The sequence below is a fragment of the Momordica charantia genome, assembly GCF_013281855.1.
Source record: "Momordica charantia cultivar OHB3-1 chromosome 1 unlocalized genomic scaffold, Mcharantia_2.0 BLBB01000001.1, whole genome shotgun sequence".
Taxonomy (NCBI): Eukaryota; Viridiplantae; Streptophyta; class Magnoliopsida; order Cucurbitales; family Cucurbitaceae; genus Momordica; species Momordica charantia.
Window position 1 is genome coordinate 8950483 of NW_028275157.1, and position 14955 is coordinate 8965437.

The following is a 14955-nucleotide window of genomic DNA, read 5'->3' on the forward strand; positions in this document are numbered from 1 at the left end:
ATCAACATTTCATGTATACTTGCACGTGTTGTTAGCACGGTTGTATGGACGCAACAGCTTCCTCTGAGTCTTGATAGCCCACGTGGCACCACTCGGTCACGAGCAAGCTTCTGGATAAATGATGTTCCAAGGGCAAGAAAAACATTCGTAAGAAGCCCTCTGAATCAGGGCAGATACTCGTTGACCTTAAGACAATGACTTCCTTTTCACAAAGATGGGTAAGGAAGCCACTGGGGGGAAAGGATCGTCCGAGACATTGAAAAACAAGATGGATTAAGCAGATAACAAGTAAAAATCAGTCGTGTGTCTCATTGAAAAACGGATGGAAATTAGAAAAAAGCCACTGACCGAGGATTCTTGGACGGGATATCCCCGAAGGCCTCATCCTCATCCAGTTCCACGTCCTCGACTTCCTTTCCTCCTTCACCCTGACCGAAAGCGTCTCTCAACGCCTGCGCTAACCCCTGATCGACAATTGAAGGGTCTCGAGAGGTTACGTCACTCGAGCTAGGCTCAATGATCTCCGTAACTCGAATGACTGGTTCCTCATCAGGGAGGTCAGGCAAAGGCAAAGCGCCACCTAGCCTCACCAAACGGCAACATTTGAGCAGAGGAACCGAGTCCTCTGGACAAGAAAGTATCTTGACTGAAGGACTCCCCTCACCGACCCTGGTAGAAGGACCTGGACAGGCAAGGACCGCGACACTGGTTGATGCAGCACTCCCACTACTGCCCAAGCCGCCAGGAGAAGCCTGCCCAATCTGAACAAGGGGCCAGATAACTAGCTTCCACCTTCTAGGCGAAATAGATGGTGGTTTCGTTGAACCTACACAGATGTGCCGATGAATATCAACAAGTCACAACTGAACAAAGAAGAAAGGATTAGCGTCATTAACTACTAGAGCCCAAGGAGGGCAGGGAGTTCGTCATTGCCTCTGGTCGGACCATTGGGATCCTCGACCAGGCAATTATTGGCCAATCTTTAATTCGTAATGATAAGCATAGGGATCCTATCGGCCCAAAAGATGGCCAGGATCTTCTTCAAAACGCTCTCCGACTGAGACTTAAGAGGAGGGGCTCCTCCCGAGAATACTGCCAAGGAAAATTAGAGTTTGAAGGTCGCCACGACAAAGGAGAAAGGGGAACTATTAAATACATACAGTTATCCCTGAAGCAACTGCCACGCGCCCCGCCACAAAGTCGTCGCCGACTAACATCGACCTCCGACGAGGAACCAATGATCCTTCTAGTTCTTGGTCGAAGACGGAGTGTTGAAGAGCTTCCCGCAGCGGGAACTCAGGCTATAGAACCCAGGGAAACCGCTGATGGACTTCATCAGGGTTAGGGTGGACAATAGGGTGAGAGCCATCTTTTCACCTTCCCCTAACTTCGGCCAAAGGATGACCAGCGCCATCAAAATTCTCCACGCGTTGGGAGCCAGTTGTGCCGGAGCCACACCGGCCAAAGTCAAGAAAGACTGAGCGAAGAGAAGGAGAGGAAGCCTAACCCCGTTCAATAACATATGTGGGTAGAAAATTACCCACCTAGGTAGAGGAGTATCTATCATTTCGTCCTCAGTCGGAAGACACATGAGAACGTAGTCAGCAATATGGTACTTGGCACGGAGTTCTGAAAGGTCTTGCTCGGTGGCCGGCGACGAAACATGGTTAACGAATGGACAGTGAGCCATCGAAGTTAAAAAAGCAATCATCCCGCCGGTGTGGAAGAAACGAATATACGAAGAAAAAGTGACCATCATCCCACCTGCCAGTAGATTTATAAGATCTCTGAGCGCTGTTTCGAATCCCAACGGCATGGGAAATTGGAACTTCTGACACCGTCGCTTCAAGCACCACGCGCGAGACGCGACCATACTCGCGAAACGGCTACAGGCATGTGTCCTTCCATCAAAACGGTCATACATGCTGACGACCGGTCGATGCAACCACGAAAGCTCGTGGGTTCCGCCATCCGATCCTTAATGATACGAGCGAAGCGCCCACGCGCCATGCCCGACTACAAACGCTTTAGAACCCAGCCCACTAGCCGACAAGGTGACCTGGCCCTAAAAGAGGGCTAACGGTTATGGGTGAAACTTGAGCAGGACACGCGTCCGCTCCTGTACAGGCTGGGGACCACTGACAGTCACCTTTCTTAGGCGGGCATTGCCGAGCAGGACACATGTCTGCCCTAGAGGGAACGAGGGACCACAGGCGGTTATGATCCGTACACAGTTGTAGCTGGGAACGCATGTTGTCGGTACGACGGACACATTCGGCAGCCGCAGGTGACTTACCCAGAGCCGCAGGTGGCGGTGCTACCCTACACCTGCTGGAAGCGCGCTCCCTTCTGACCGAACGTACATCACGTGACATCTCTGCCACCTCTACCGTTGTCCTTCCTGGTCGGCCCCTAATGCTATAAAAGGAGAGACCTTCATGTTCACCAGGGTAAGTGAAAAAACCTGTGAGTAATACCTCGGGTGTCTTATTCCTATTTCTATTATGATTACTGACTTGATCGTCTGAATGTTTAAGGCAGGACATCGCACCGGCGTCAAGTATTTTGGTTTCAGGTCCGTTGGGTTTTAAGCCGGACTGCTCGTCCGTGTACCACGTGGCGCTATACCAAAATTTTGCTGTCAACAATTATTATTATTATTATTATTATTATTATTATTATTATTATTATTATTATTATTATTATTATTATTATTTTATCGAATTAGATAAAAAAAATTAACTTTAAACTAACTATAAGGGTTGATTAAAGATTTATAAAAAGTACAGGACTAAATTTAGATATTTTAAAAATAAGAGGACTAAAATGAAATAAGCCTAAAGCACATGAGCCAAAATGATATTTTAACCTATGGTAAAAGGAGTTGTAACCATTTGTCACATAATTGACAACGCATTCGCAAAAGATAAGAAAAAAAGAAGTAATAGTATTACATAATTACATGACAATAAATTTTTTTTTTTTTTTTTTTGGTTTGAATTAAAAGATACTTCCATTTAAAAAAGAAAAGTTAGTTGGGCTCCATCTGATTTAAGAGATTCTTCTGAATCAGAAAAAAGCCAATGAGGAAAGCAAGAGTTCCATACTTCCGATGAAATAGCTTCTTTTTGCCAATCCGTTGGCCACATGTGGAGATCAAATTTATCCGTAATTATTTGTTTAAAATACCACGGTTAAAATAGTTTTAATTTCTTTTTCCGAATATCACACCACAAATAAAGGATGCTATATCCACGGCTAAGCTCAAATTGTTGATATAATTTTTTTTTTAATGAAAACTTCATTAGAACAACTTGGAAAGGAGCCACGACGGCTACATCAAAACAACTATCCTCGTTCACCTTCTGTGAAAGCCAAAGAAGAAAGTTAGATAACCAAAGGATGGGAACGTCGAACCTAATTAGTTCTTCTCTAGCTACAAGATGAGTATAGCACCATTTGCTTCTCTACAGACATGCCACAAATTGAACGGAAGAAAAGCAAGAAAACGTGGCCATAATGGCTTCAAGCCAAGTAATCGTATTGCACCTCTACCTTTATAGATAAGAGGTTGGAGCCCACTTTCACGTATCTCCACAATGGTATGATATTGTCCGCTTTGGACATAACCCTCACGGATTTGCTTTTGGTTTCACCCAAAAGGCTTGAAAAAGCCTCGCACCAATGGAAATAATTGTCCTATCTTATATACCCATGATCACCTCCTTCCCTAGACAATGTGGGACTTTGTTTACAATCACCTTACAAACCCAACAATGACAACCATTGGTCATATGTCTATACATGATTACAACCTAGATATTACTACCGAACCGTTTTTTTATGAGTCAGAGGTCCTAAAATTTTATGTGCTTATGTCTAAGCTACATCTCATATTAACTCCCTATTAAAGAGACGGACAACTCAAGAAATCGTTTAAGAAAGTATGTTGAGGAGTTAACTAGTAGCGCAAGGCGCTACCTGTGGCTTTTCCCTCGTGTCGCATTTTACTGATTTTCCTAAGGAATTTAATAGAGGGGCTGAAAAACTAATTTATCTCATAATTAAATTTCAGAAAATATTCATAGAAATAAAAAAGAACGCTTGCCATTGATAAAAATTGAGTTTTATCAAAACAAATTCAAAGTAATAACGAGTCATAGCTTAACCTTCTTCTATTTCGAGCTTGAAGGGAGATAAAACTCACTACACAACGTTCGAGAATTGAATTAAACAAAATAGAAGTAAGAAAACATAAAGAGAATCTATAAAGAATTGAATAAAAAGTTTGAATGAAATTAAACTGAACAAGTGATGACTAAAAACTCTAAAACCGTAAAAGCTAAAGAAGAATGATGAACAAGATGATTCTCAGCTAAAAACTAGATGATCCACTGCTTTGAGAACTCTTGAATTGATAGGAACTTCTGCAGTTGTAACTATCCATCTAAAAAGGAGGAGGAGGGATTGGGTGCTACAATAGTAGAATTTTGTTCAATCAAACTCAAACTAACCCCCACAACATCGCTTGACTGAAAATATTGACTTAGGAAATGTTCTTGCTGCCCTCCACTCGAAACGAAGCATTTAAAGAAAAAAAAGGTTGCAAACTAGCATCAGGCGCTTCTAACCTGCATAGTGAAATAACGTAAGTTTTTGCTATATTTTGCTCCAAAAAGTGCTCAATTTCCATTCTCATGCCTCACTGATGTATGCTATGCAAATATTAACAATATGTTCTTGATTTATGCAATCTATGAATAATAATGGATCATTTAAACTTTAGAGTATCCATAAAATCCTATCTTTAAATCTTTGAAAACAAGGTCAATCATGCCCCTGAACTTAAGATAAGAATATAATGGACGTCCTCTATCTAGATGTTCATTCTGAAGAGCTTGAGCTAAAAGACGGTTCTCTCTCGTTTGCTGTTGCTTATCGCATCTATTACAAATTGATGCATACCAACCTTTCTCCAAAAGCTTTTGCTGTTTCTCCAAAAGGTTACACCCTGCTGATGGAAGTCAATATCGAAAAATCTTCGATGACCATTCCGAAGACACTTCGCTGGGATGAGATTTCCAGAAACACTATCTGGAGACTCAAAGGAGTAACAGCCCCCGCTAGAAGAACTAGCACAGAGGCATCAATTACCGAATTTCCAGATGGAAACGTCGAAATACAATTTAATTCTGAGCAAGATACCCCAGAATTCAAGAAGTCATGAGTAGCCGCCCAAGCATATCTTCAGATGCAAGGTCGGTAAGCTCTATTAATAGATCTTTTAAAAGATCTGAATCAACGCGAGCATCGGTAGATTTTACTCATCCTATCCCTGACGTTCATTATGAAGAAGGATCACTCTCTCCTACCCAATCTGACATGGAAAGGAGAACTGTACCCGTTTTCAACCAAATAAATGTTATCTCAAAAATTGAGAAACGTTATGAAGAACTGTACGGCAAATATATCGATATGTGGATTGTCGCACCAAAAGAATTCAGGAAGCCTGTCATGAGTATTAGGGATTTCACCTCAAAATTACAACAAAAAGAGCTTGTTAGAAACGAAGCTCTCGTTGAAACACTCAAAGCCCAGAGACAGGTAGTAGTCATCAAAAATGGCACCGTTTGGGTCACGGGAAGAGGCAAAGAAATAGCTTCCACCTTCCCTCCTGAAGAAGAGGCTACCTTCTCTCACCCAGTAATACCTGCCATAAAAATGGTGTCTTCGCCCTATAAGACGATAGACGAAGATAAGGTCCAGAAAGTTGGTGTCCGAGAAATTAAGAACATCCAGCACCAACTCAACTACTCAAACAAAATTCTTTCTGAAGTTTCTAGAGCTGTTGAAAGAATTGAGAACCCGGTTCTTCCTACCGTCTCAAAGAACCCAGGGATCCCACAAGTAGACCCCTGTCAACCAATTTTTCAACCTAACAGTTTCAAGATTGGATCTCTCAAGGAAGATCCCTCGGATCTCTTGCTCGAGATCAACAAAAGACTTTCTTCTTTGTCTATCGATAAAGGAGACTCTTCCAAAACGAATGATGTGGTTAAGAGTATAAACGTAGTAGCTGCCATACCAACTACGACTCAAGCCTCATCTTCAACAATCCTGCCAGTCACCATGCATATGGAAATGAAGAGCAATTATCCTCAGCCATCTCCTCCTGATCTGGGATGGGACAATCTCTGCCATGATCAACGAGCTTATGACGGAACATCTATAGTCACTTGGAATATCGACGGATATTCTGAAGTCCAAATGATGAATACTTTTCAAGAGATGATGATGGTCGCTACAGCCTTCAGCACCAAAAAGACGGTTCTGCAAACTGCCCATATCCTAATCTCAGGTCTCTCTGGAAACCTAAGAAGTTGGTGGCATAACCAGCTGACAGAAGAGGATAGACAAAGAATCCTAACAGCAACTAAAACTGTTGTCAAACAGGAAGAATCAAACGCCATGCAAGTTGATGAACCAGAATGGTAAATCAATTAGTTTATGCCATGACAAAAAATTTTATTGGCAGCACTAAGATCTACTCCGACCTAAATGTCGAAGCTCTATTAGGCCTCTGATGCCGAAAGATGAGCAACTACAAATGGTATAAAGACACCTTCCTAACACGTCTTTATACTATTACTATGTGCGGGGCAGACATCTGGAAACAAAAATTTGTTGAACGACTTCCGCATTATATTGTTCAAAGATTTTATCAAACGGCAGTAGCAAACTCTACAACCAATCAGATCAATTGGTCGGAGTTAACCATTGAAGATATTACTGCCACAATTCAAGGAATATGCGTCAATCTCTGCCTAGAGAACAAGCATACCGCCAAAGTGATCAAAGACCCCGACTACCATAAGGAATTAGGAACTTTCTGCAAACAATATGGTCTTGATTATGGACCCAAAGATGAAAGGAAGAAGAAAAGGAAATCTTCCAACAAATGACACTTTAGAAGGAGTAAATCAAAAGATCCCGAATTACCTCACGTAAGAGGAAGTATTACAACAAGAACAAGGGTAAGAAGAATTATTCAAAGAATCATTCTCATAAATCCTCTGTTACTTGCTACAGGTGCAACCGCAAAGGTCATTATTCTAGCAAATGCCATTTGAAGGACAAGATCAATTCTCTAACCATAGACGAAGAAACAAGACAATCTCTTCTTTATGCCATCAGAAGCGAAGAATAATATTCTTCTTATTCCGAGTCTTCAACTGATAATGATGAGATCAACCTCATAAATGAAGAAGACTCAAGTGAGGAAACCTTTTTCTCTCAAAGTGATTCCTCTGAAGAAGATGAAGTTATTCCCTGCACTGGCCATTGCGCTGGAAAATGCCACGGCCATATCAATGTCATCAGCAAGGATCAAGAAGCACTCTTTGATCTAATTGAGCAATTACCTGATTACGACTCTAAACGAATGTGTTTCATCAAACTAAGGGAAAGCCTTGAAGCTGAAGCTCTTCAAAGGAAGCCAGAATTAAACCTAATAGAATATTCTTTTCAAGATATTCTAAAAAAGGGTCAAAGGAGAAGCTAAAAAGCCGATCCAAATTGAAGATCTCCACAACGAAGTGAAGGTTCTCAAAAGGGAAGTTGCCGATAATAAGCAACGTCTTTCTACTCTTGAATACTCCTTTAGAAAGTTTCAAGAGTCAAACTTCGGAACAACAAGGAGAAACTTCCTCAACACCAGGGAAAACTTTACTAACTGGTTCACCGAGCGGAATCAATTACATTAGTAAAGTTCAAAACCAGAAGTGGATGTCCAAGATTATCTTCAAAATCAGAGACTTTCGCTCTTATCGACTCTGGAGCCGATCAGAACGTCATTCAAGAAGGATTAGTTCCTTCTAAATACTTCGAAAAAACCAAAGAAGTTCTAAGCGGAAATCCGTTGAACATCAAATACAAATTATCTAAGCTCCATATCTACAAAGACGATGTGTGCCTTATCAACACCTTCATCCTGGTCAAAAATCTCAATGAAGGAGTCATCTTAGGTACACCTTTCTTAACTGAATTATATCCTTTTTCAGTCATTGATAAAGGGATAGTTTCCAAGAAGTTCAAAAAAGAAATTATCTTCGAATTCAGTCATCCGATAATTCCAAGATATATTTCATCCATCGAAGAGGATATTAGCCTTTTCATCAATAATATCGCCAAGAAGGAAAAACAAATTGGATTCCTTCAAGATGATATTAAGACATGCAAGGTGGCTATTTAGATCAACATGCCATCAGTTCAACTTAAAATTCAGAACTTCCAAGCAAAGCTTGAAAGGGAAGTTTGGTCAAACATCCCAAATGCCTTCTGGGATAGGAAGAAGCATATGGTTAATCTACCATATGTCGATGGGTTCAAAGAAGCCGAAATCCCAACTAAAGCTCGACCTATTCAAATGAGCAAAGATCTGGTCAAGACGTGTACAGACGAGATAATAAATCTACTCAAAAAAGGACTCATCAGCCCTTCTAAAAGCCCTTGGTTTTGTTCGGCTTTCTATGTCAACAATCAAGCCGAGAAAGAACGAGGAATTCCCAGGCTTGTGATAAATTACAAGGCTCTTAACAAAGTTCTCAAGTGGATTAGGTATCCTATACCTAATCGGCAGGATTTGCTAAAAAGGATCACTTTAGCAAAGGTATTCTTAAAGTTTGATTTAAAATCTGGGTTTTGGCAGGTCCAGATTCATCCAAATGACCGTTACAAGATGGCTTTCAATGTTCCATTTGGACAATTTCAATGGAATGTAATGTCATTCGGATTAAAGAATGCTCATTCCGAGTTTCAGAAGATTATGAACGATATCTTCAACAAATATCAAGATTTCAGAATAGTCTATATTGATGATATTTTGGTATTCTCAAATATTGTAGATCACCACTTCAAGCATCTACAGTTATTTCTCAACATTATCAAAACAAATGGTCTTGTGATTTCACAACCTAAGATCAAATTGTTTCAAACAAAGATCAGATTTCTTGGTTATGATATTGATCAAGGAATCATCAAGCCAATTCAACGGTCTCTGGAATTTGTTGATAAATTCCCAGATGTCATACAAGACAAAACGCAGCTACAGCGATTTCTGGGTTGTGTAAATTATATTGGAGATTTTATTAAAGACCTTCGTACAATCTGTCTGCCACTCTATGACAGGTTAAAGAAAAATCCAAAGCCATGGACTGTAGAGCATACACGCGCAGTCCAATCCATCAAATCTCTGGCAAAAAGCATCTCATGCTTATCTCTAGTGAATGATCAAGCACGGATCATAATAGACACTGACGCGTCAGATATCGGCTATTGCAGTGTACTCAAACAGGAAATTAACGGAAAAATCATGATTATCCGTTACCATTCAGGCATTTGGAATAGTGCCCAGAAAAAATATTCCACAATAAAGAAAGAAGTATTAGCAATAGTATTTTGCTTTCAAAAATTCCAAGGAGATCTTATCAATAAAGATTTCACTATCCGGACAGATTCAAAGGCAAGCAAATTCATATTTGAAAAGGATGTAAAGAATCTAGTCTCAAAGCAAATCTGTGCAAGATGGCAGGTCATACTGTCTTGCTTGACTTTCAAATCGTACCTATAAAAGGAAGTGAGAATTCTCTTGCTGATTACCTCTCAAGAGAACACTTCTTGAAGACACCAAAATCAGCCCTGACCACATCTTCCTCTCTTCCTCTCGATGGAACCTCCTCACGGTCGAAGGTGGCCGAATACTCAGCGGCCCCCGCCGCAAAACAATCAGCGACCCTCGTCACCGACAAATGAAATCACCATTTCTCCTCAAACAGTAGCATCCTCTTCCAGAGCTGCTACATCAAAGGGCAAAAGGCCCATTTCTGAATCATCTGTACCATCTCCGATGAATGCAGAAAACTACGCCATGGATATTCAGTTCGAAACAATATCCAGACGTCAACAAGGTTCTTCACAAAAGACCTTGTCAATTCAATCAGGCCCTTCTAGCTTTCCAATTCCCTCAAGTACGTTGTTACGCCCTTCCGGCACTACAACGAAAAACAGGCGCCCTACTACAGCAGCCGCCTCTTCAAAATCTACTATTCTGAGGAATCCTTCCTCATTCTCTCAAATTGTCAGGCCAAAGGTTTTTCAGCCAAGACCCCCAATTAATGGTTATTTCACCAAAACTACCATGGTGGATTCAACCATCGAACCAAAATTCGACGGACCTTCAGTCCAAGAAGTCTGCAAACAAATATTTGCTCACGGCTTTAACTTCTTGCCAGAGAATCCTCTAAAGACTCGCACATTTTATGAGTTTATTCTAGTTGATTCTAAATCAGCAGAAATAACTCATGCTCCAGATAAAAATGATCCTTCCAGGACCATTTATTCAAAATTCAGAATCTTCCGAATTCTTACCCCTTCCTCCTGGAAACAGGGTATGTTCGTAGGGAAGAAACTTACAAGACCCTTCAAGCCACAAACCTACAGCTATCGCGACTACATGAAGGCGTGGTATGTTGTCTTTTAGCTTCAAGGCTACAACCACTCTTGGTTTGTGATTTTTTGTAAGCAAGCTTACAAATCTCACTTTCCAAATTGGTTTCAAAGTTGGTGGACGTATTTTGGACTCTCCGAGGAAATTTTTCCGGTCGAAGTTCAACATTCGTACCATCTTTTCCAACAAAGTATCTACTCGTCTCCCCTCTCTAAGACGTTTAGATTCGCTTTGTATTTCCAAATCCCATGGATCTTTTGCTGGAATTTCCAGCTAGGACCCAGTGGCAATTTCAAAGCGTTGAAAAAGCTTTACGCATCAAATGGTGGGAGAAATTTGATTATTCCTACCTAGAAGCTGAAAAGATGAAAATTTGGTTTAAAACCAATGTTCATCTCCAAGACATGATGAGGCAAGAAGATGAGAGTTTCCTTCTCGCCAAAAATGCCGTCATGAGCTCGCTAGTTGGAGCCGGATCTCAAGCCGACTTCAACTCAGTTCTCAATACCGTCGAGGTTCAAATCTCTGATCCAGACGACCTTCAGGCGGATGCTGATTCCTCCGCCTCTGTCAATAATGATGTTGAAGACGATGAAGACGACTTCGATCCCTTCAAAGGCTACGACATCAACGATCCAAATCTAGATTCACAGCCCTGCTGATTCTGAAGCTGGATATTTCAAGTGTTTAATTAATTTTCTTATTGTAAATTAATTTGTTTAAATTTCGTTTAAGCTTTTAGATAAGATCATTGTATTCTGATCTTATCATCACTATCCCAGTCTGTTTTCGTGAAGGAACTACAGAAGAGATTCAGATGATGTAGATGGCACGCTTCTTATGTGGAATAACCAACCACAAGGCAGCGCAGTTAGCGTAAAGGATTGGCTCAGTCGAGAGGATTCTATATCTCACAAGGCAACCCTGGTCGAAGATAGAAGTTTATCCTTGGCCAGTTTAGGCAAGAGGCCGTGAGTAAGACCCTGGATGGAACGGCCTAATCAGACACCAGAGAAGCCTATACGATGATATACAGAATCCGCAATCCTCACTAAATCAGAAGAAGACGTTGACTTCATCAAAACTTCTGAAGCAAATGTCTAGTCCGAAAACAGTCATATCAGCTTTTATTTTCTGTCTTTACTTTAATTTGTCAGTTTGTAATAATTTTCCGCTTTACTTTATTACTTTTTGAAAGATAAGATGCCCCCTGTCGGTCACGCTTATCTTTACTTTTTATAAAGTAGTTCCAAAGAGATAAGATGTCAGTCAAGGACTTGTCTTGTCGGCTAATCTTTATCTCTTTTGTTGTATCCAATTATGTTGAGACAAGTGTCAAGACAATAGAAGAAATCAATCATTGTAGCCAGTTACAATTATTGGTTCTTTTCTTGAATTAAAGATACTTTCATTAAAAAAAGTAAAGCTAAAAGGCCCCTTCTAATTGAAGAGATTCTCCTGGATTAGAGAAAAGACAATGAAGAAAACAACAGTTCCATAGACAATGAAGAAATTGACTCAAATGACCTTCAAAAGTTTGTGGAATGCTCAAATGACCCACCTTTCAAAATGTACTCAAATGACCCACAGGAATATTTAATTAATTTTAAAAGGTAACAAAATTACAGTACTACCTTTTGTTCAGAAAACCAAACCGTTCATACTACCTTTTGTTCGGGTGAAGAATAATGGACCTCGAGCGAGGTTGAAGAGATTTGAAACGTCACTCAAGGTTTGGTAAGCCAATGTCATTTTTCTCGGGTTCGACCTCGAGCAAGGTTGAGCTCGAGGTAATTGAAAGAGAACCTCAAGAAACCTCACTCGAGGTAATTGAAAGAGGCTCAACCATGAGAAAGCTCACTCAAGGTTGAGCCTCTTTCAATTACCTCGGGCTCAACCTCGCTCGAGGTCGAACCCGAGAAAAATGACGGAGACTTAGAAACCTCGAGGTAGCGTTAACCTTTTCTATCACCAACCGTTGACCTCGGGTGAAACCTCGCCCGAGGTTCATCGTTTCTTATGAAACTCGGTTGGGAAACCATAACTCCCGCTCGAGGTTCATAGTCAACCTTAACATAATTATGCCGAAATACGAAACTAAATTTAAAAATGACAACCTGTTTCAAAATCAAAGCAAACAAAACAACAAAATTGCTTTTCAAATGTAGTCCAATCTTAAGAAGAAATCAAAAGCAGCAAAATTAAAGGCAATGGTTTTTGTGAATTAAATGATTCACGGGCTGGAATTAATATGACCCCGGCCGAGGTTTTTTCCAGCGGTCATGTCTTATAATTAAGGACATTTTGGTCATTTTATCTCCTTTGACACATCATTAATGCTTAAAGTAGGTCATCTGGGCACATTTAGAAAGGGTGGGTCATTTGAGCATTTCAAAAACTTTTGAAGGTTATTTGAGTCAATTTCTCAGGAGCTTCTCTTGCCAATGGGTGGGTCACACGCGGGATAAAATTTATTGGTAATTATTTGTTTAAAATACGTTTTTTTTTTTTGTATATCACACTACAAAGAAGGTATTCCATATATATGCTTATGTTCAAGTTGATGATATATTTTATTTTTTGAAATGAAAACTTCATTAAAAACAGTTGAGAAAGTGGTGGGGAACATCCAACTAAGTGCTGCTTTAGCTATCCTCGTTCACCTTATGTGAAAGCCAAAGACGAAAGTTAGATAACCAAAGGAAGGGAACATCCAACCTAAGTACTTCTCTAACTACAAGAATAGTATAGCATCATTTGCTTCTCTATAGACATGCCACAATTTTAATGGAAGAAAAGCAAGAGATCATGGCCCTAATGGCTTAAAGCCAAGTAATAGTGTTGCACCTCAACCTTGATAGATAAGAGGTTGCATGCAGGTGCACACTGCCACAAGTGACACAGAGAAAAGGTATTCCGAGTTCGTATCCACAAGGACTTTGATTCAAAAGAGATTTTGTGAAGAGTTTCAAATTGCAATCGATTTTCTTGGTTACAAAAATGGTTGTTGTGGTAATGTTTTGGTTTTGAAAATATAAGGCTACTGATTAAGGACAACTCATATGCTTCGTACCTTAGTTTTGGAAGAAACAACACAAGTATGAAAAGGCAACAGGCACTTATTTGACTTCTACTGAAAACCAGTTCTACTCATGTCACAAACCACTTTTAGCTGTTTAGAGCCAAGGATAAGCACTAGTCATATATCTATGCATGATTACAACCTAGAAATTACTACCAACTTTTTTTTTATGTGCTTATGTCTAAGCTGCATCCCATATTAACTTTCTATTAAACACTTATTCTAACTTTTTCAATTTTAGGCTTCAGTTTAACAAAACTTTGTAATGGCCAACTCAAAAAATCGCTTAAGAAAGTATGTTAAGGTATTAACTTTCTATTAAACACTTAACCTAACTTTTTCAATTTTAGGCTTCAGTTTAACAAAACTTTGTAATGGCCAACTCAAAAAATCGCTTAAGAAAGTATGTTAAGGAGTTAACTAGTAGCGTAACGACCTGTGGCTTTTCTCTCGTGTTACATTTTAATGATATTCCTACGGCATTTTATAGATGAGTTGAAAAACTAATTTAGCTCATAATTAAATTGCAGAAAATACTCGAGGAAATAAAATAAATAATAGCCATTGTTAAAAATTGAGGCTTAACAAAAAGTAACAGCGAGCCATAACTTAATGTAATGACCCTACTTTTCTATATGTATTTAATAATATCAAATTGAGATAATTACTCATAAAACATAGTTTCATTAAAATAAAATAAGATAAAAACTTGTTATTTCATTTAAAAATGGAAACAATAACTTAATAAAACTTAACTTATAAATTTCTAGCCGCGGAAATCATAATCTATCACCCTTAAATAAAAGAAAGTAAAAATGTGGTCTAGTCATAATTAAAAGTATAAATTCTAAATAAAATCCAAGTGTGTCTCATATCTCCTCCTCATTAATATCAATGTCATCCTCGACATTATTCTCGTCATCTACATAACTATCTATAAAAAAAATTGAAACCACATAAAGTGAGTATAAAAATACCCCGTAAGTAGTTCCAACCATAAGGAACCTTTCATGCTCAAACACACGCATCATGCTTATATGCATGCATACCTCAATCTAACATATAAATAATGGAAAATTTAACTTAACATACTTGTGTTTGCTAGCATAAACTTACATATCTAAATCTTTAATTTGGCGTCATGCTAAGCATAAATATCCTATACCATAACGGTCAATTCCACATCTAATATTTATACGGTAATTACCCCCCTTAAATACCATTAGTATTAACATGAACTAATTTGTTTCTTACGGCCCAGCCCTTAGCAGAAACCATACATATAGTTGCATAACATAACTGCTTAATTTGGGTATTTCATGTCTAATATTAATCTTACCTAAATCGGCCATGACACATGAGACTACTA